Consider the following 21130-nt stretch of genomic DNA (forward strand, 5'->3'; position numbering starts at 1 on the left):
CTGTGTTTTAGAGTTTGAGTGGAGAAGTCTGCAGATAATCTTATGGGTTTTCCCTTGTATGTGACTTTTTGTTTCTCTCTTGCAGCCTTTAGGATCCTTTCTTTATCCTTACTTCTTCTCATTGTGACTATGATGTGTCTTGGTGTCTTCAGGTCTGGGTTGATTCTGTTTGGTACTCTCTGGGCCTCTTGAATCTTGATGTCCTTTCTGTTATTCAGGTCTGGGAAGTTTTCTTCTATTATTTCCTGTAGAATGTTTGCTTCCCCTTCCTCTCTTTCTTCCTCTGGCAGGCCAATTATATGAATGTTACTTCTTTTGAGATCATCCCATATGTCTCTGTTGTTGTTTTCAGCATCTTTCAATCTCTTTTTAAGCTCTTTCACCTCTTTCTTCGTTTTCTCTAGCTCATCCTCTGTCTGACTAATTCTGTTTTCTGCTTCTGTTAGTCTGCTTTCCCTTGCCTCATCTTCTTTCTTCATTACAGCTATTTCAGCTTTCAGTTCTCTAATTGCCTCAAGATAATCAGTATTTTCCTTGGGGGTCTCAACTGTTGTTTCCATAATACTGCCATTCCTTTCCTCCAATGTTGTTTTCATTTCTCTGGTCATTATTGCTTGCATACTTTTCTTATCTATGGTTACTTCTGGATGATTTGTAGTTTCTTCTGGGCTCCTGTCTTCATTCATTGGAGTAGCAGTTTTATTTGTTTTTGATCTACCCATTTTTTTTGATTTATGTGTTTCTTTTTTTTTAATGCTCTGTTGTTCCTCAGTTGTTGTGTCTTGAGTACAAGTAACACTGTACTAAATACCTTTATGACAATTGCACTCACCAACCTCCGGAATTACAGTAGCAACTGAAGTAAGTATTGAAGTAGTTTAATCGTTACCAGTTAGCCAAACAATTTCTCCAGTCCGTGAAAAAATAGTAACCAAATACCAGTGAAGAAAGAGAAAAGAGAGGATAGCAAGAATAGACAGTTATGCAAATCTACTATCCACTGTATATTCTAGGGGTAACCAGAGGGGAAAGGGAACTAGAGCAGAGATACACACATAGAGAGTCCACTCTGAGTCAGATTTCGTTTCCAGATGTGATCAGAGCACACGCTGCTAGCAGCTTCTCAGTCCGCCATCTTCCCGTATATCCATTTCTTTTAATTTTTAATTTTTTTCCTGCCACTAATGTTATTTCTGGAATTCAGTGCCTGCGCTGAGAATCCACTGTTTCAATGGCCCTATTTTTTTCCTTCTTTTTCTTTTCTTTTCTCTTTTTTCTTTCTATTTTGTATTAAATATGACAGAAATTAAGAGGGCAGGGGGAGATAGGGAGAGAGAAAGAGAGAGACATTAACAAACCCACTTTACCTCTTGTAAAATGTCCCCTACCCTCCCTACAAATGGGAAGGGCAGATTTGCTCAAATCCATGTCCTTGCTCATGGTAATCTCTGTGCTTAACCCAGCACCACTGCCCAGCACTCAGGTTGTTTCTATACCTCCCCTTCCATCCCCACTCTGCTATTAACTTTATTTTTACTTATTTATTTTTATCACAATAATGCCTTCTATTCCTCATAGAGATTCACAATATTTGTTTTTTAAACTTTTTTTTTAAATTTTGTATTAGCAATTTAATAGTAATTTATAAAATTACAGGACAAACAACCCTTCAACTTCATTACTTGGGTGAGACCTTTCCTTTCATAGTACACTCTAATTTCATCTCAGGTAGTTTACTTTCTAACAAAGTCCCATAACCTAGATATATACCAGTTTCTGTGAGAGAGAGCTTATGTGTACACGTATCCATAAACTACTGCAAAATATATACCTGAAAGCAGTAGTACACTAGAGTTTGCAGTGAGTACCTCCTTAACACTTCCTCTCCACTATTCCAAGCTTGGGATCCATGATTGCTCAACAAATTATTTGACTTCGTATGTTAACTCTCTTTTCAATCACCAGGTTCCAGATGCCACCAGGATGCTGGACAGGCTTCCCTGGATTGAAGACCCCACCAATGTGTCCTGGAGCTCAGCTTCCCCAGAGGCACACCTTACTAGGGAAAGAGAGAGGCAGACTGGGAGTATGGACCGACCAGTCAACGCCCATGTTCAGCGGGGAAGCAATTACAGAAGCCAGACCTTCTACCTTCTGCAACCCTCAACGACCCTGGGTCCATGTTCCCAGAGGGATAGAGAATTGGAAAGCTATCATGGGAGGGGGTGGGTTATGGAGATTGGGTGGTGGGAATTGTGTGGAGTTGTACCCCTCCTACCTTATGTTTTTGTTCATTAATCCTTTCTTAAATAAAAAATTTCAAAAAAAATTACAGGACAACAGGGTTATGACTCCACACTGTCTTCTACACCAGAGTTCTTAATGACTAATCCCTCCATTGTAAACTATAGCAGTTTTCCTATGGTTTCAGATATGGGTTAACTATTATTTCTACAACTATCTGCTTATATTTATATACAATTATCTTTTTTTTTTATGATCTCATCTTCTCTTCTTTTCTAAGTCACACATATACCTATTACTATACCCAAATTTTACTCTCTATTTTCTCTTCTCTCTCTGGGTCCTGATGGAGTTGGAGTTCAGAGCCCTCTGGTCATCTTCCCGCTATCACTTCTCCCCCACTAGGGGTATGGATCAAAATTATTTTTGGGGTGCAGAATGTAGGAGGTCTGGCTTCTGTAATTACTTCTCCACTGGACATGGGCTTTGGTGAGTTGATCCATACCCCTAGCCTTTCTCTGTCTTTCCCTAATGGGATAGAATCTAAGGAAGTGGGGTTCTAGGACACATTGGTGAGGGTGCCTGCCTAGAGAAGTCAGGATGGAATTATGATTCTGTTAATAACTTTATACTCAAGCATAGCCTCTTGTGGTTGAAAGACACCTGCAGCAACAGGACAGGCAGCATATCCAGATATGACCATGTGTGAGATATTATTTCTTTTTCAGACCTCTTCTGAAAACAAGGGAATCTTTTTTCTATGCCCTAGAAGAGCTCACTTGGCATCTTAGTGGCCAGAATTGCATTAAACATCTTCCCTTCTACCAGCCACTGGTAGGGAGAAGAGCTGCCTCTATGAGCACAGATTAATCAAAACACATCCCCCAAAATGCATGGCAGCATGGACAGGTATATATTTTGAACAAGTCAGGGTTCTGTTATACAGAAGTTCGCAGAGCTTAGGAATGCAACCACCAGTGTCTGCTACACATGTGTCTGCCTACTCAAGGATAATTGGCATTAAATGGCAGAGAAGAGTCTAATAAAATTCTATCTTAAATCCAATGATCACTTGTCTCTCTTGTCTTTGCTGAGTTGGTAACTTTTAATTCTTCTAGTACTTAAGCAATTATCAGTTATCTTTCTTGATGCCTGGATTCAGCTAAGATTTATCTGCACTGAATGATAGATGTGCAGAAAATTATCAGGGAGCTGGAGAGGTGACCCATCAGTAGAACATCGTTTTGCATGCACGAATTTCTCGGTTAAATCCCAGGCACCATAGGGAAGCAGTAAGGACAATTTTGTGGTTGGTAAAGACAGGCTTTAAAATCCCTCTCTCTCTCTCTCTCTTCCTCTCACTATTTCTCATTTAAAAAAAATAGAAAAAGTAAGACTTAAACTGGACAGATAAGAAAATGGTTATGCACATGAGACCTATGGTTTAAACTCTGGCACCACATAAAAACAAATAAACAACTTAATGCCACCTAGTTAAACTAGAGAACCTGATAGAAATGGGAAAATTTCTTGAAACATATAACCTTCCAAAATTGAACCAAGAGGAACTAGAAAACAAAAACATGAACAAGCCAATCATAGCCAAAGAAATTGAAATAGTTATCAAGTACCTTCCCAACAATGAAAGTCCAGGAACAGATGGATTTACAAAGGAATTCTACAAAACCTGCAATAAAGAGTTAATGCTTATCTTATACTTTTTAAGCTCTTCCAAAAATATTGAAAACATAGAAATATTCCCTTCCACCTTCTATGAAACTAACATTATCCTGATATTGAAAGCAGTATATTAAAAAGACTGTACACCATGAAAGTGAGATTTATCCCAGGGATACAAGGTTGGTTCAATATATGTAAATCTATAAATGTGATCCACCACATAAATAAAAGAAAAATCCAAAAAAAATCACATGATTACCTCAATAGATGTAGAGAAAGCCTTTGACAAAATCCAACAATCCTTCATGATCAGACCATTACCAAAAAAAATAGAAGATAAAAAATTCATTAACCTAGTGGAATTCATATATAACAAACCTATAGCCAATAACATACTGAATGGTGAGAAACTGAAAGCATTCCCACTGAGATCAGGTACTAGATAAGGCTGCCTACTATCACAGTTACTATTCAACATAGTGTTGGAAGTTCTTACCATAGCGATCAGGCAAGAACAAGGAATTAAAGGAGTACAAACTAGAAGAGAGAAAGTCAAATTGTCACTATTTGCAGATGATATGTACTATACAGAGAAAAACCTAAAGAATACAGCAGGAAGCTCCTGGAACTTATCAGGCAATATAGTAAGGTGTCAGGCTACAAAATTAACATTCAAAAGTCAGTGGTAGTCTTCGATGCAAATACTAAAGTAGTAAAAGAAGATATCCAGAAATCAGTTCATTTACTATATCAGTTCATTTACTATAGCAGCAAAACAATAAAATATCTAAGAATAAACATAACAAGAGAAGTGAAAGACTTAGATACTGAAAACTAAATTATCTAAATTTTAAAAGCATCTTCAATGGTACAAGTACAATTACAATTACAAAGATGTCTAAAACAAAAATAAATCAAAAAGACTACATCATATTAAAAAACTTCTGCAGAGCAAAAGATACCACCACCCAAACAAAGAGACCCCTTACAAAATGGAGATCTTTATATGCCTTACATCAGATAATAGGCTAGTAACCAAAATATATAAAGAGCTCACCAAAACTTCGCCACAAAAAAAGATTCCTTCCAAAAGTGGGGAGAGAATATGAACAGAATATTCATCACATAAGAGATCCAAAAGGTCATCAAACATATGAAAAAAATTTATCCATGTCATTGATTGTCAGAGAAATGTAAATAAAGACAACAATGAGATACCACTTCACTCCTATGAGAATGTCATATATTAGAAAGGAAGCAATAACAAATGCTAGAGAGATTGTGAGGACAAAGGAATCCTCTTACATTGCTGATGTGAATGTTAAGTTGGTTCAACCCCTGTGGAGAGCAGTCTAGAGCACTCTCAGAAGGCTAGAAATGGAACTACTATATCACCCTGCAATTCCTCTCCTGGGGATATATCCTAAAGAACCAAACACACCCATCCAAAAAGATTTGTGTGTACCTATGTTCATAGCGGCACAATTTGTAATAGTCAAAACCTGGAAGCAATTTAGGTGTCCAAGAACAGATAAGTGGCTGAGTACGTTCTGTTATATATACACAATGGAATGCTACTTAGCTATTAAGAATAATGAATTGGGGGCCATGTGGAAGTGCACTGGGTTAAGCACACATAATACAAAGCACAAGGACCCCACACCTCCCCCACCCCAAAGGCCTCTGGGGGTAGGAAGGTAGGTTTCAGGTCCTGGTGCACAATGGTATAGGAGAACATAGGTGGGGGGCTAGAATGTCTTGCAGAAAACTAAGAAATTTTGCACGTGTATCAACAACTGTATTTATTGCTTATTATAAATTATTAATTGTCCCAATAAAAAATAAAATAAAACAAATCTATAAACAATGACTTTACAATCTGATAGGATCCAAAATTACACTAGTGTGAGGAGCTGGAACCATTAATTCAAGAACCAATGTCTTAGCCATTACAACAAGTTTTGCAGTAGGCAGATGTGAGACTAATTTGACATTACAATCACAAACCAACAAAAACAATGGATATAAATTGAGAAGAGTGCAATGCATTTCATTGAGACTATTGTCACCTGTGATGGTATATCCTAATATCAGATCTAGTTATTTCTTGTTATTAACTTTTAGGTATTTGGAAACATCTCGGCTGAGTCTCAGTTTTCTTATACATAAAAGAGGGTTAAAAGTAAAGTGTAAGGGGCCAAGTGATAGTTCACCCAATATAGTGCACACATTACCATGTGCAAGGACCCAGGTACAAGTTCCATGTCTCCACATGCAAGGGTGAAGCTTTATGAGTGCTGCAACAGTGCTGTCCTGAAGATATCATTTATCTCTTGACCTCTTTAACTCTTCTTCCTCTCTCATTTCTCTCAGTCTTATCAAAATAAAAGAAAGAACAAAAAAAATTAAAATGAAAAACACACACACACACATAAAAACAGCCACAGGGAGTAACAGATTCGTTGTGTACACACTGAGCCCCCAGCAATAACCCAGGTGGCAGTACAAAAGATTAGCTTGGGGACAGGGCAGTATCGCACTGTGTTAAGTTACATGGCACGAAGCCAAGAACCTGCATCAGGATCCAGGTTCCAGTCCCCCAGCTCCCCACCTGCCATGGTGAAGCAGTCTGCAGGTGTCTTTCTCTCGCCCTCTCTGTCTCCCTCTCCTCTCTGTCTCTCAATATCTCTTTGTCCTACCCAGTAACAACAACAGCAATGGCAACAATAACAAGGGTAACAAAATGGAGAAAATGGCCTCTAGGAGAAGTGGATTCATAGTGCAGGCACTGAGCCCCAGCAATAATCCTGGAGGCAGAAAAAAAAAAGATTAAGTTAATTTTTAAAAAAATCTATTTCTACTCCACAGATTTGGTTTTGGCTCTTAAGAAAGAATGTGTGCAGAAATACACTGCAAACTATAGAGCATTCTTTTTTTAAATTTATTGGGGAATTATTTTTTTATATTCAACAGTAAATACAATAGTTTGTACATGCATAACGTTTCCCAGTTTTCCATATAATACAACCCTCACTATGTCCTCTGTCATCCTTCTTGGATCTTTATTCTCCCCACCCACCCATCCAAGTCTTTTATTTTGGTGCAATACGCCAATTCCCGTTCAGGTTCTACTTGTGTTTTCTTTTCTGATCTTGTTTTTCAACTTCTGTCTGAGAGTGAGATCACCCCATATTCATCCTTCTGTTTCTGATTTATTTCACGTAACATGAATTTTTCAAGGTCCATCCAAGATCAGCTGAAAACTGTGAAGTCACCATTTTTTATAGCTGAGTGGTATTCATATATATATATGAATATATATATGAATACATATATATATATATATACCACAATTTGTTCAGCCACTCATCTGTTGTTGGACACCTGGGTTGCTTACAGGTTTTTTGCTATTACAAATTGTGATGCCAAGAACATATGTGTACACAGAGCTTTTTGGATGGGTGTGTTGGGTTCCTTAGGATATATGCCCAGGAGAGGAATTGCAGGATTATAGAGTAGGTCCATTTCTAGCCTTTCGAGAGTTCTCCAGACTGTTCTCCACAGAGGTTGGACCAATTCACATTCCCACCAGCAGTGTAGGAGGATTCCTTTGGCAACTCAACCTCTCCAGCATTTGCTGCTGTTACCTTTTCTGATGAATGACATTATCACAGGAGTGAAGTGGTATCTCATTGTTGTCTTTATTTGCATTTCTCTAACAGAGACTTGAAACATTTTATCGTGTGTTTCTTGGCCTTTTGAATCTCTTTTGTGGTGAATATTCTGTCTATGTCCTCTCCCCATTTTTGGATGGGGTTATTTGTTTTCTTGTTGTTGAGTTTGGCAAGCTCTTTATATATTTTGGTTATTAGCCTCTTGTCTGATGTCTGGCATGTGAAGATATTCTCCCATTCTGTGAGGGGTCTCTTGGTTTGGGTAGTGGTTTCTTTTGCTGTGCAGAAGCTTTTTAATTTGATGTAGTCCTATAGGTTTATACTTGTCTTAGTATTCTTGGTAATTGGATTAGTTTCATTGAAAATGTCTTTAAAATTTATGTGGAAGAGAGTTCTGTCTATATTTTCCTTTATTTCATAGTTTCCTGTCTAACATCCAAGTCCTTGGTCTACTTAGAATTTACCATTATATTTGGTGAAATATAGTGGTTCAGTTTCATTCTTCTGCATGTTTCAAGCACCATTTTTTCCAACACCATTTGTTGAAGAGACTCTGCTTTCCCCATTTAACAGTCTGGGCAACTTTGTCAAAGATTAGATGTACATAGGTGTGGGGGCTTACTTCTGGGCTCTCACTTCTATTCCACTGGTCAGTGTGTCTATTCATGTTCCAGTACCAAGCAGTTTTGATGACAATGGCCCTATAATACCATTTGATATCTGAGAGTGTGATGCCTCCAGTTCTGTTCTTTTTTCTCAAGGTTGTTTTGGCAATTCTAGGTCTTTTCTGGTTCCAGGTAAACATTTGTAGCATTTGTTCTATTCTCATAAAAAATGTGCTTGGGATCTTGATGGGGATAGCATTAAATTTGTAGATGCCTCTGGGTAGTATATTCATTCTGATGATGTTAATTCTACCAACCCATGAACATGGAATATCTTTCCACTTCTTTGTGTCTTTTTCAATTTCTTTGAGTAGTGACTCATAATTTTCAGTATACAAATCTTTCACTTCTTTGGTTAGGTTTACTCCTAGATATTTTATTGTTTTTGTTGCTATAGTAAAAGGAATTTATTTCTGGATTTCAATTTCTTCTAACTTAGTGTTTGCATAGAGTAATGCCACTGACTTTTGAATGTTAATTTTGTAACCTGACACCTTACTGTATTGCCTGATGATATCCAAAACCTTCTTGCTGGATTCCTTAGGTACTATAGAGCATTCAAATGATGATTGTTATCACGTTTCCAAAGATCACCATGCGTGTGACTCTTCTGGTTTTTTGGGGTTTTTTTGAGAAATGAGAAACAACAAGTTGACTCTAGCAATTCTCAAGTTCTCAGTCTTGCATAGAAATTTACCAAAATGCTATTCTCTCAAAGTCCTGTTTTTTTTGTGGCTGTAGCCATTGCCTTCTATAATTCTTGTGCCTGATCATTAGGAGGAATAAGGGTGGGGGGGGGAAGAAGAGAGATGAGAAAGAGTCGAGACATCCCTCAACAGGTCAATACCAGGGAAAACTGGTTTCCATTTCACCTTCTTTCTGCTCTAAGAAAACAGTCAGATGAGGATTTCTGACCTCTGAGATAGTGGCTAGTGTAATGCTCTATATTGGAGATTTCAGGTTGCCCACAGCTCTCAGAGTAATCCTCTCATGCTATGTCCAGAACAGTGATTTCTAGAAGTTGTTAATATCTGCTACTCTAACCTTTGAGCTTTTGGAGTCCTGAATGGAGAGTCTAAAAGCCATCTTCTGCCTGTATTCATGCCTTTTATTTCTGAGACAGAGGACTGTGCACAGCAAAGACCAACAGACTTGTGAAGAAGTGTGGAAATCATTTACTGCATGTCTCCCAAAGGAATGCAGAATTTCGGATCAAAGTCAGAATGGACCCGTCAGACTGTATTTATCCTCCTCATTCTTAGTTCTGATGACTGACATTGTTCTGTTTTTATTACTGGCCCTTGGAAGCAATTGTTTTAGAAAAATATTGTCTAGACCTGAAATTGAGTGAATATGACATTAATTACAGAGGCTTTCCTCTGAGTGTCTCTTAGCCAGCTGTGTTCGCTGTGCAGGAGATGCTGGGGGCTCCCAGAGCAATGCACATGGTAAAGTGAGGGAGTCAGCCCTGGGTTGTTTGCTGTAGGACCAGCTCTGAGTTCTGCATTTAACACAGGTTCTTGCACTTACCCTCACAACTGAACTATGCAGTTGGCACCTTTTCTGCTTGGTGGATAAAGAAACTGACATTCAGGAAAGCTAAATACTGTATTCAGGAATACACAGGACAAAAGGTAAGGTCACCATTCAGATCCAGCTTAGCTGAACTCTGCTTTTTCTATCCCAATCCAGACCACTCAAACAAGATAGCATGGAACAAGACATACTCCAGTCAGCATTGAATTTACTTAAAATAATAATGTGTGTAGATTTTATTTTTATTTTTAATTTTTAAAAAATTTAACGGTTACTTTTCTCTGTTATTTTTTTAAATTTTATTTATAAGAAAGAAACACTGACAAAACCCATAGGATAAGAGGGGTACAACTCCACACAATTCCCACCACCTGAACTCCCATCCCCTCGCCTGATAGCTTTCCCATTCTTTATCCCTCTGGGAGTATGGACCCATGATTATTATGGGGTGCAGAAAGTGGAAGGTCTGGCTTCTGTAATGCCTCCCTGCTGAACATGGGCATTGGCAGGTCGGTCCATACTCCCAGTCTGTCTCTCTCTTTCCCTAGTGGGGAAGGGCTCTGCGGAAGCGGGGCTCCAGGGCACATTGGTGGGGTTGTCTGTCCAGGGAAGTCCGATTGCTGAAAAAAGAGTTAACATATAGAGCCAAAAAAATTGTTGACTAATCATGAACCTAAAGGCTGGAATTGTTCAGATGATGAGTTGGGAGATCTCCATTTTGTAGATAGTTAGTAGTCCTATTTTAGTTATATTCCAAAGATCCCATGACTATACTAGTTTTTTTTTCTGAGCCTGAAACCTGATATGCAGGTGGATCCAAGTTATTGTCTGGGGAGATGATGTCATGGCTTGAAAAAGATTTTATTTTTAATTGTTTTAAAGAGAAAGGGCAATTTTGTTATTCTATATAATGCTAGGGATTGAACCCATGACCTCATACAGGTAAAGTATGAACTCTACTATGGACTCAACTCCCCAGTCACCACATAAACTCCTGTGTTGTGTCAAGACTTGAACAGGGAGAGAGGAGGGGAAGAAGACAGAGAGTGGGAGAGAAAGATAGACATCTGCAGACACCTGCAGATCTGCTTCACCGCCTGTGAAGCGACTCCCCTGCAGGTGGCGAGCTGGGAGCTTGAACCAGGATCCTCACACTGATCCTTGCGCTTTGCACAACATGCTCTTAACCCGCTGTGCTACCGCCTGACTCCCCCTCTACACATTTTTATAGAAATGTTTTTCAGTTTTGAATCCTACACCATTACTAGGTCACCATAGCAATATAGTGTCTTATGATATCCCAGCACCAAAATTGAAAAGAAGACACACAACCTGATTTTTAATAAAATATAAGCAATAATATATAGTATGCACAAAAATATATATATATACATATATATATGCAACTACATAAGTATGCCAAGTTTTTGTGGATCTAAAGCTAACATGATTTGGAGGATCTTATTTATGAAATAAAGACATACATTTCAGAATGAATGCAAAATCACAAGAACTTATTAATTTTAGAAAACTGACCACTGTCATCACAAAATCTGGAAATCTAGCATGCTGTTTTTATTCATTAATTAATGGTTTGAGCCACTTTATAACTTGTTTTGTCTACACATGGCTAGCTGCATTTTTTTATCATACCTTTATTAAATCACAGTAGTGTGATATTCTTTTGTAATTTAATTATTTTCTCTTTTGTTGCCCTTGTTTTTTATTGTTGTTGTAGTTATTATTGTTGTTGTTATTGATGCCATCTTTGTTAGAAAGGACAGAGAGAAATGGAGACAGGAGGGGAAGACAGAGAGGGGGAGCGAAAGATAGACACCTGCAGACCTGCTTCACCGCCTGTGAAGCGACTCCCCTGCAGGTGGGGAGCTGGGGGCTCGAAACAATACTGTGAAATTCTTTTGCACAAAAAGAATAAGAAGATAACTTGATAGTTTCTTTAGTGTGGCTAACTGAAAACATTTTTCCACTACCATAGCTGATAGTTAAGAGTATCATTCAATGTTTTAAGATTTTTATCAGATTTGGAAACTGACTAGTTTCTCTCATATGTGAACTCTAAGGCTGGGTATAATTTTTTTATAGGTTAATTTCTGGCTTCACACTTTTCAAGCTCATCTCTACCCAAAACCACATTCTTTTATTGATGACTGTCAAAGGACACTATGTTCATATAGATCAGAGACAGTTAAGCCTATCCCTTTGCTTCACAGTATCCCAAGTGCAGTCAGTGGGCATAAGTGTTTTCTGAAAGAACATTACTATCTTGGGAAAACTAGAAATAATTGGACCACAGGAGAGATGGGTAAACTCCTCTCTCTCTTTCTCTCTCTCTCTCTCTCTCTCTCTCTCTCTCTCTTTCTCTCTCTCCCCCAAACTAGATTATTTTCCTCACATCCCCAACTCAATTTCTGCTTAACTGAACTCATAAAACTCCCACATTCCTTCTAGTACCACTAAACACATAGAGAAGATTGGCAGAGGGAAAGTTAAAATAGAAAGAGATAGTGGTGACTGGAAAGTGGTGCACCTGTTTGAGTGCACACATTACAATCAACAAGGATCCAGATTTAAGCCCCCAGTCCCTAACCGCAGAGAAATTGCACTAGCAGTGAAACAGGTTTGCAAGTGTCTCTCTTTCTCCCATTGCTCTCTATTTCCCCTTCCCTCTCAATTTATCTCTGCCTATCAAATAACTGAATAGAATAATAAATAGAAAATAGTTTCTCTTATTTTTCTGATGTTACAAAAGCATGTATATATTAACAAATGTGAGTGACACCAAATCTTAAATTTTAGTACCTCCATAGAAAACCCTTTCCTCATTTATATGTGAATAGGGAACAACCCCACTACAATGATATGGTATTACTGATGTTTTCCCTTAAAGTGGGCTGGGGTTACAGAAAGATTGAAAAATAGTTTTGGAGTTAATAAAATACAAAGCTTAGTTCACCAAGGCTGGTACTCTTCCTTCCTTCGTTGTTCCTTCCTTCATTCCTTTATTTCTTTCTCTTTTTCTTCTTTCCTTCCTTCCTTTGTTCTTTTCTTTCTTTCTTTTAAATACTTTGTTTATTTATTATTGGATGGAGACAGACAGAAATTGAGAGGGGAGAGGGATATAGAGAGGGAAAGAGACACCTCTTTCCATGTAAAGTTTTCCCCCCTGCAGGTGGGGGCTGGGGACTTGAACCCAGATCCTTGTGCACTGTAATGTGTGTGCATAATCAAGTGCACTACCACCTGGCCCCCCAGCTGGAGCACTTTCTAATATCATAGCTGCCAAACTGTTGTCAAGGACCCAATAATAAATGTTTTCCCTGTCGTTTGTTATGTGATCTCAGGTGCAATCACTCAGCTCTGACTTTGTAGCACAAAAACATGACAGATAAACAAATGGTATGGCTAATTTCTAAAATAGCTTTTTGTTTAGGAAAACAGGATTCATCTTCTAGCCATTGTTCCAGAATTCTCCTTTAAGTTGAAAGAGTGGGGTTGAGGGGGGTATCTTCATTGCTACTGTGAGAGAAGTGCCACCACCGTTTGGTTACTTTGGGGCCAGATATTTGAAAGGACAAAGAGAGAAGGGAAAAATCAAGGACATTGTAGGTACATGGATTTTATTTTCTATTTCCTCCCACTTTTAAGTCAAGCACACTCTAATATATGGAAGGGGATATGAGATTTCTGAAGCCGCAAATGGGTCACTGAATATAAGTAAAACACTCGATCAATTTTAACTGGTTTTGCCTAAATAATTTTTTTAAATAAGAGCCCTGCTTAGCTATCTATGGCTTATAGTGGTACTTGGAATTGAAGTTAGATGCTCAAAACCTCAGGCATGAAAGTCGGTTTGCATGACCATTATGCTGTTTCCTCAGTCCTGTGACACGTTTTTGATAAGTCCAGCAAATTTTCTGACACTGACTCTGTCAGTCAGCCACTACACTGTGAGGCACTATTTCATAGTAAATGTATTAACATTACCCAGGTCTTCGTTTTCTTGGGTCTGACTATTAGAGTGAGTAAGGTAGAGTTTCTGTATTTATCTTCTTGAAGAGAGGCCTTATAGGAAAAACACAGAACTATTCTTTTTTTTTTTAACTTGGAAAATTCAGACTATTCCTCCAAATCACTATGATTATTGTATATTTCAGAGTTAACATTAGGAATAAATTTCAGTATTACTTTCCCTCTCTCTACCCTCCTATTTTAACTGAGTTATAAGAAAGGACTTGATTAAATAAAGTGGAAGGCAGCATGTTGTAATTTAAAGCATTTTGGAGTTTAGTTTTCCTCATATATACATTCTCTTTATTATATTATATTTCCACTCCTCCAATTATGTTCAGCATCAGTAACAGATGCATCTGTTACATCTAATGTACACTGATGGGATAATGTCCAGTACTTGTTCAGGGAGTTAGCTAATGTTCGACATATAGAATATAAAAATATTATATTTAACCCTTCAGGTGTGAGCAGTTCCATTTACCAAGTTAAAAAAGGAGATACTTAGCATTTCTAGTTCAGCTACAGCAAAAAGAACAATCTGGGTAAGCGTGGGCTGGAGTAATATAACAACTAAAATTTTTTTTACAATTGCAAAGTATTTCAAAAAATCATTTCTCTAAAAACCTTTTGAAATTTTGTATTTCTTCTATGACTTTCAGGTTCTGTTGGAAGGAATGGTTCAGACTTGTTTTTTTGATAAGAAGTAGCACAGGGCTACTCTGACTCTTGACTCCCAATACAAAGATTTACCCTTGTGCCAAGAGCTTAGTATTGCTTCTCTGACAAACGAGGCATTGTAAGAACAAGAGCAGGGTTTCTGAGTCCATCTAATGTAGCTCACTGTCCTGTCCTTGCCACTTACTGATAAGGGTGACTTTGGATAGCACCTAAAGTAGAACTTGAGGTAATCATGTGAGATAATGCAGAAAGAGAAGGATGAATATGGGATAATCCCACTCACAGAAGTTGAAAAATAAGAACAGAAAGGAAAACACAAAGCAGAACTTGGACTGGAGTTTTTGGCTTGCACTAAAATAAAAGACTCTGGGGAAGGGAGGAGGATTCAGGTCCTGGAGCATGATGGCAGAGGAAGACCTAGAAAGGTCTGAATTTTTATGTGGAAGACTGAGAAATGGGGCTGGGTGATGGCACACCTGGTTGAGTGCACATGTTATAATGTGAAAGGACCCGGATTTGAGCTCCGAATCCCCGCCTGCAGTGGGAAAGCTTTACAAATGGTGAAACAGTGTTGGAGGTCCCTCTCTCTCTCAATCTCTCTCTCCCTCTCTCTCTCTCTCTCTCTCTCTCTCTTTCTCTCTCTCCCTTCTTGATTTCTGGCTGTCTCTGTTCAATAAATAAAGATAATATAAAAGAAAACTGAGAAATGTTACCCATATACAAACTACTGTATTTTGCTGTCTACTATAAACCATTAATCCCCCAATAAAGAAAAAAACAATACAATATTTATAACATAATTTTATTTTTTAACTCTCTTAATATTTTCTTTTATTTGATTTATTTTTATGAAATGTATTTTTATTTTCACCAGAGCACTGCTCAGCTCTAGCTTATGGTGAAGCTGGACACTGAACCTGAAACCTCAGAGCCTCTGTTATGAAGATCTTTTGTAATAACCATTTTGCTATTTCCTGAGCAACATATGAAATTTATTTTTATAAAATTTTATTCTATAAAAATGTCAAGACTTACAGCTATATACCACAGTACCTAAAAAAATAGTGATTTAGTAATGATTAACAATACTGTAAGATAACAGAGGTACAATTCCACATAGTTCCCACCACCAAAGTTCTGTGTCCCATTCCCTCCATTAGGAGCTTCTCTATTCTTTATCCCTCTGGTACTTAACAAAATTAATTGTATTTATCAATATTTGATGCTGTGGTTTCTATAAATAGTGGTTATTGATGTTGGGATTACACAGGAATTCCCCCAAATACTTCTTGATACCCCAACAAGCTCTAGATCAATACAATCTAATGAGTAATCAAAAATAAGAATGTTAATCTGAGATCATTCAGTTGTCTCCATTGCTCTCATTACCCCATACAACATGTATATAAGTGAGCCAGACATCTTATCAACCCAATAGTCTTTTTTTTTTTTCTAAAGTATTTATTTACTTATTATAGAGACAGAAAGAAAATGAGAGGTACGGGTGGGTAGAGAGGGAGAGAGTGTGACACCTGCAGCACTGTTTTACTGTTTATGAAACTTTCCTCCTGCAGATGGGGACTAGGGGCTTGAACCTAGGTATTTGAGCATTGTAATATGTGTACTCAACCAGGTATGCCATCACCTGAACCCTCAGAGTTTCATTTCTGTGTGAAAATATAGTGGGAGGCCTGGAGAGGTCTTGTAACAATAAGTTATATTTTCTTTTATCATTATTATTTTTTCAAATGTTATTTAACTTGATAGGACAGAGAGAAATAGAGAGAGAGAGAGAGAGAGAGAGAGAGAGAGAGAGAGGGAGAGAGAGGGAGAGAGAGGCTGAGTGTTAGCACACCTGATTGAGTGGAGGTGTTAACAGTGCATAAGGACCCAGGTTCTTTTGGGGAAAGCTTTGTAAGTGGTGAGTACTGCAGCAGGTGTCTGTCTGTCTTTCTCTCTCTCTCCTTCTCTGTCTCCCCCTTCCTTCTATTTCTGGCCGTCTTTATTAAATAAATAAAGATAATACAAAAAAGTAAAAGAGAAGGAGAGAGCGAATGAGAGACACCTATGGTACCATTTCACTGCTTGTGAAGCTTTCCCCCAGCAGATCAGGGCCAGGGGCTCAAATGTGGGTTTTGCGCTTGGTGCTATGTGCACATAGTTTCTATTTTCACAGCTCTTTCATATTATAGTTTATAGAGCTCTTCATACATGTTGCTGATTTTATTCTTTTGGCAGCCCTCAAAGCTTTTCCAGCTTCAAAAAGATTACACCATTTGCAAAAAGTTCACACACTTTTTAAGAGACAGAGGAACCCAGAGTCACTCCCAGGTCTCCAAAGTTAAACTCATTCCCAGATTCTAAATTTGGTATTTAAAAGTTTATTTTAAAGCATAATAAAAAGCAGAAGATGCCTTTTTTATTTAGTTTTGTCAAGTGTTTGTTCTCTCTAAGCAGACTGGTGAGGGGAGGAGAAGGGCATTCTCAAATCTGGCAGAAAGTTACCTGCTCCTACCCTGCCAGCCCTAGGAGACAAAAGCCGGTTCACAGTCAGTGGAAAGAAGGGTTTGTTTAGGGAAAACTCCCTTGAGAGCCAGGTTGAGTGGGTGGTCCTTCCTTGAATGTCTGGATTTTCAGAGTAGAATACTTTTCGCCCAAATTGGAGGGTTATCATACTAAGGACATAAAACAAAAGAATCCATTGTCTGCCAGCAGATATCATTCTTTTGAAGATATTTCACACCACTTCCAAAAATGGCAGAACATACACTCAGACATGGGGAATACAGGACAGTTCCCCTCAGTGGAATAAATCTAACTCAGAGATCAGTTTTCTCCCTGCCTGCGTGCCTGCCTGCCTTTATCTTCTTCTTCACCTCCTCCTCTCCCTGCTTCTTCCTGTCTTTCAACCTGTCTCCATTTCAAGGCTATAAGCAGGAATTTGTAAGCCAGAAGTGAAGCTTTTTATTTTCCCTGTGAGCACATGCCTTTTCGTTTGGGTAAAGGGCCTTGGGTAGGAGTGTGTTTCTTGGAGTCTTTGAGATCTGTGTTTCCAAGACATGTGCGGGATAAAAACTACGAGTGTACCACTGATGTCAGAAAGCATGCAGTGGAGCAGAGCTGGGCCACCAAAGTGTTGAAATGTGCCCACAGAAAACAAAAGAAAACTGCCTCTCCTCTTCCCAGAGGAGGCACAAACTGTTTAGCTGCCATAAAAAATACGAAGTCTGAGAACTGCCTGTACACTGGACAGCCCTGGGGGCTCCTTGGGGAAGAGTCTGGGTGGGTCCTGGCAAGAGAGGGTGGAGGTTGTGTTGCTTGGAGAGCAGTACTTCAAGCTGGATGCTTCCCTTTGCAGAGGGGAGATTGGGTTTCCTCTCCAACTGTATTTAATGCTCCTGCAGTCACTATGCGGCATGAATCAACCTCATTTCCTTTATGTTGCCCCACCCTCCTGCTCATACCCCTTTACATCCATTGAAGTCCCCTTCTCCCCCATCTGCAAAGAAAAAAAAAAGTTCCCAGAAGCTCCCTAGTAAACACAGTTCCTTGGTAGCCAGGATTGTTTCTTAAACTGGATCTTTTGTGATAATAGAAGTGTAGAAACAAGGATGGAAACACAGAGTCACAGTTTTATTCATACTTTTGTGAAGACTGCATTCTATACAACCCCTAAAGTGTTCTCCCTATGCCTGACACTACAGGGCAATAAAACTATAATCTTTTTCCTACGTGACAGTTATTTCTTGCCTCTCTATCAGATTTAAATTATATGCAGTCTATGAATCATGTATAAATTGGCATTTTATTTTACTATGCCTGGATTTAATCATTAGTCAATAATATGTTTCTCAAAAAAGGCTTTAATCCCAAGACAGAATCATATGACTCTTAGAAAGGCTTATGAGTTAATGCTCTAGCATGATTCTGAAAGGGAACTCAATCATCTTTCATATATTTCCAATTTGAAGATAATCTTTCTTAATAAATATGACCACAGGGGCACTAACATCTTATCCCTGCCAAAAAACATCTTCTCTGACTTTCTCAGAATTCACATCCCATTTTACAGATCTCTGATTTCCCTCATTTGAGATATTTGGGGATTAGAGATTTTTTTTTTTTTAACTGATTTTATAAGAGGCTGAGACTGAGGTGGGTGCTGCTTCCAGAAAGTAACCATAGAGCTTACCTGGGTCAGAAACAAGAAGGATGAACATATATATATATATATATATATATATATATATATATATATATATATATATATATACAAGAGGGGTGAACAGTCTATTGATAGCTTTCTCCTTTACCATGTTGATGTGGAGACTTAATCATTGATGCCTTCATATATGCTTAGCCAAAACTTGCATCTCTAGAAGTGAGGGGCAAAATGAGCAAATGACAATGAAAAAAAAAAGGATCCAAGGAAATAACAAGTTTTTAGATGACAGAAACCAGGTTGAATAGCAACTGAGATCTTTCTACATGGAACCAGGGCCAGAAGGTGACGAGTCTGTGGCCCAAGGAGGGAATATTGATGAAAGTGTTCTGGAGCCAAAATGTGAAGAAAACACAGATTTTATTCTTGTTTTCTCTCTCTCTCTCTCCCTCTCTCTCTCTCTCTCTCTCTCTCTCTTTCTCTCTCTCTGTCTCTCTTTCTCTCTCTATCTCTCTCCTCTCTTTCTTTATTAGAGAGATTAATGGTTTATAGTCAATAGTGAAATACAATGGTTGGTACATGGGTAACAGTTCTCAGTTATGCAGAAAATCAGATTTCATTCTTATTAATTCTTATTAATTCAGTCTAATACCTTTTGATGAACTGAGTTTCAGACCAGTGAATGAAAAATAAATCTCTGTCCTAGAGTTTGAAAAAATCCTCTCTCTCTCTCTCTTTTTAACAGGGTTTTCACTGGGGCCTGGTTCCTACATGATGAATCCACTGCTTCTGGAAGGCATTTCCCCCTCCCCAGCCACTTTTTATTAAATTATGATAGAAATGAGAAAGGTGAGAGGGAGAGAGAGAGAAACTTTCCCCCTGTAGATGAGGGCTGGGGTAGCGAGGGGATTGAAATAGAGGTCTTGTGCATGCCAAATTTTGCACTTTACCAATTACCCTACCTCCTGGGCCTCCAAAACTCCTCACTTTTATGGAGCCAAAGTGGGTTCCAAATTTGTTCCCTAGTCCCACTAGTCTCTAGTCTTGTGAAACTTAAGAATAAACAAAACAAACAAACAAGCAAAAACACTGATGTTTATTCAAGGCATTACAACCTGGGCTTTCTGAAAGGACTCAGGGAGTCCATGAAATCATACACATCATTTTCTGTTAATTTTTCTGTGAGAAAGTTTACATCATTTTTCAGAACCCCAAAATGGGAGTACCCAAATATATTCAATGATGGCACAATTAAAATTTTAAGAAGAGGACTCAAAGTTACATAATTTATAATATTAGCATTAGAGGCTAACAAAATGGGCAAGTAAGTCAGTGTACTCAGCAGGCCTCCCAATGTTGAACAGACCTCCCAGACAGTGATAGATGTTCTGAGTTGCATTTCTTTTGTTGGAATATATCTTACTTCTTGCTGTATTTCTAGATTCCCATTTATCCATGGACCTTCCTAGAATTCCCCACCCCTCCGAGGGCCCTATTTGTTCTTCACTCAAGTGGCCTTTGGCCGATCTAGCCTTGACAATGCTTTTATCTCCTGTAAATTATGAGCCTTTCTTAGAGTGGAAAAGGGTCAGATACCTTTGAGTCCAATAGTATTTTGACTTAATGCTTTTCAAAATTGATAATCAATAGTATGATTTCATGAAAATGAAAAAAATTAGGTAGACCCAGGGATTGAACCCAGGTTCTTCACATATGTGATGCATTTGTTCTTCCAGTGAGTTACACTGCTGGCCCCTTATTATTTTTTTTTTATCATTTTATTCTTAGGACCCCTTTTTGTGAAAGGAAAGTCCTTTCTTGAAGCCTTACTGACAGGAAGAGAAAATGGAGAAAGAAACAGATACAAAGCAAAGAGAATGAAGTGGTAATGACTCAGAATCCTATGCTGTGATTACAGTCTGTCTGACTGCATTTCCAGCTGCAGCCATTTCCTTCTTACATTATTTGGCACAGCAGTCTCAGTGTTGCCTGAGTGAGGTGAACATGAAGGTGAATTGAAGAAAACATCATTTAAAAAGGCAGAAACTAAAAAATAAATAATAAATACATAGAATATGGATTTTAATCCAAAACTATGAATGCCAGAGAAAGGCAAGAGTCTGTGCAAATAAGCACAGACAAGCAGAATCTTCTGCAGACAACACGGGCTCATCATGGTGCATGTATTGCCCACAACTATGTTTGCACAAATATGTCAAGGGTATCAGGAATGTTATAATGATACTCCATCATCCAGGGTTCTCATTTTAACCACTGTAATAAGCAAAACATACAGAGCTCATTGCTGGCATTAAAGACTATAATTTCCTCTGAGGAGAAATATTGCAGAAAGGGAAAAAAGAGAAAAAGAAAGAAGAAAACATGATATTTTGTTCTGTTCCTAAAAAAAGCATTTTTTCCCTTTCTCTGCTGCTCCTTCCTTTCATTAAACTGTCCTT

The sequence above is a fragment of the Erinaceus europaeus genome, chromosome 4, assembly GCF_950295315.1.
Source record: "Erinaceus europaeus chromosome 4, mEriEur2.1, whole genome shotgun sequence".
Lineage (NCBI taxonomy): Eukaryota > Metazoa > Chordata > Mammalia > Eulipotyphla > Erinaceidae > Erinaceus > Erinaceus europaeus.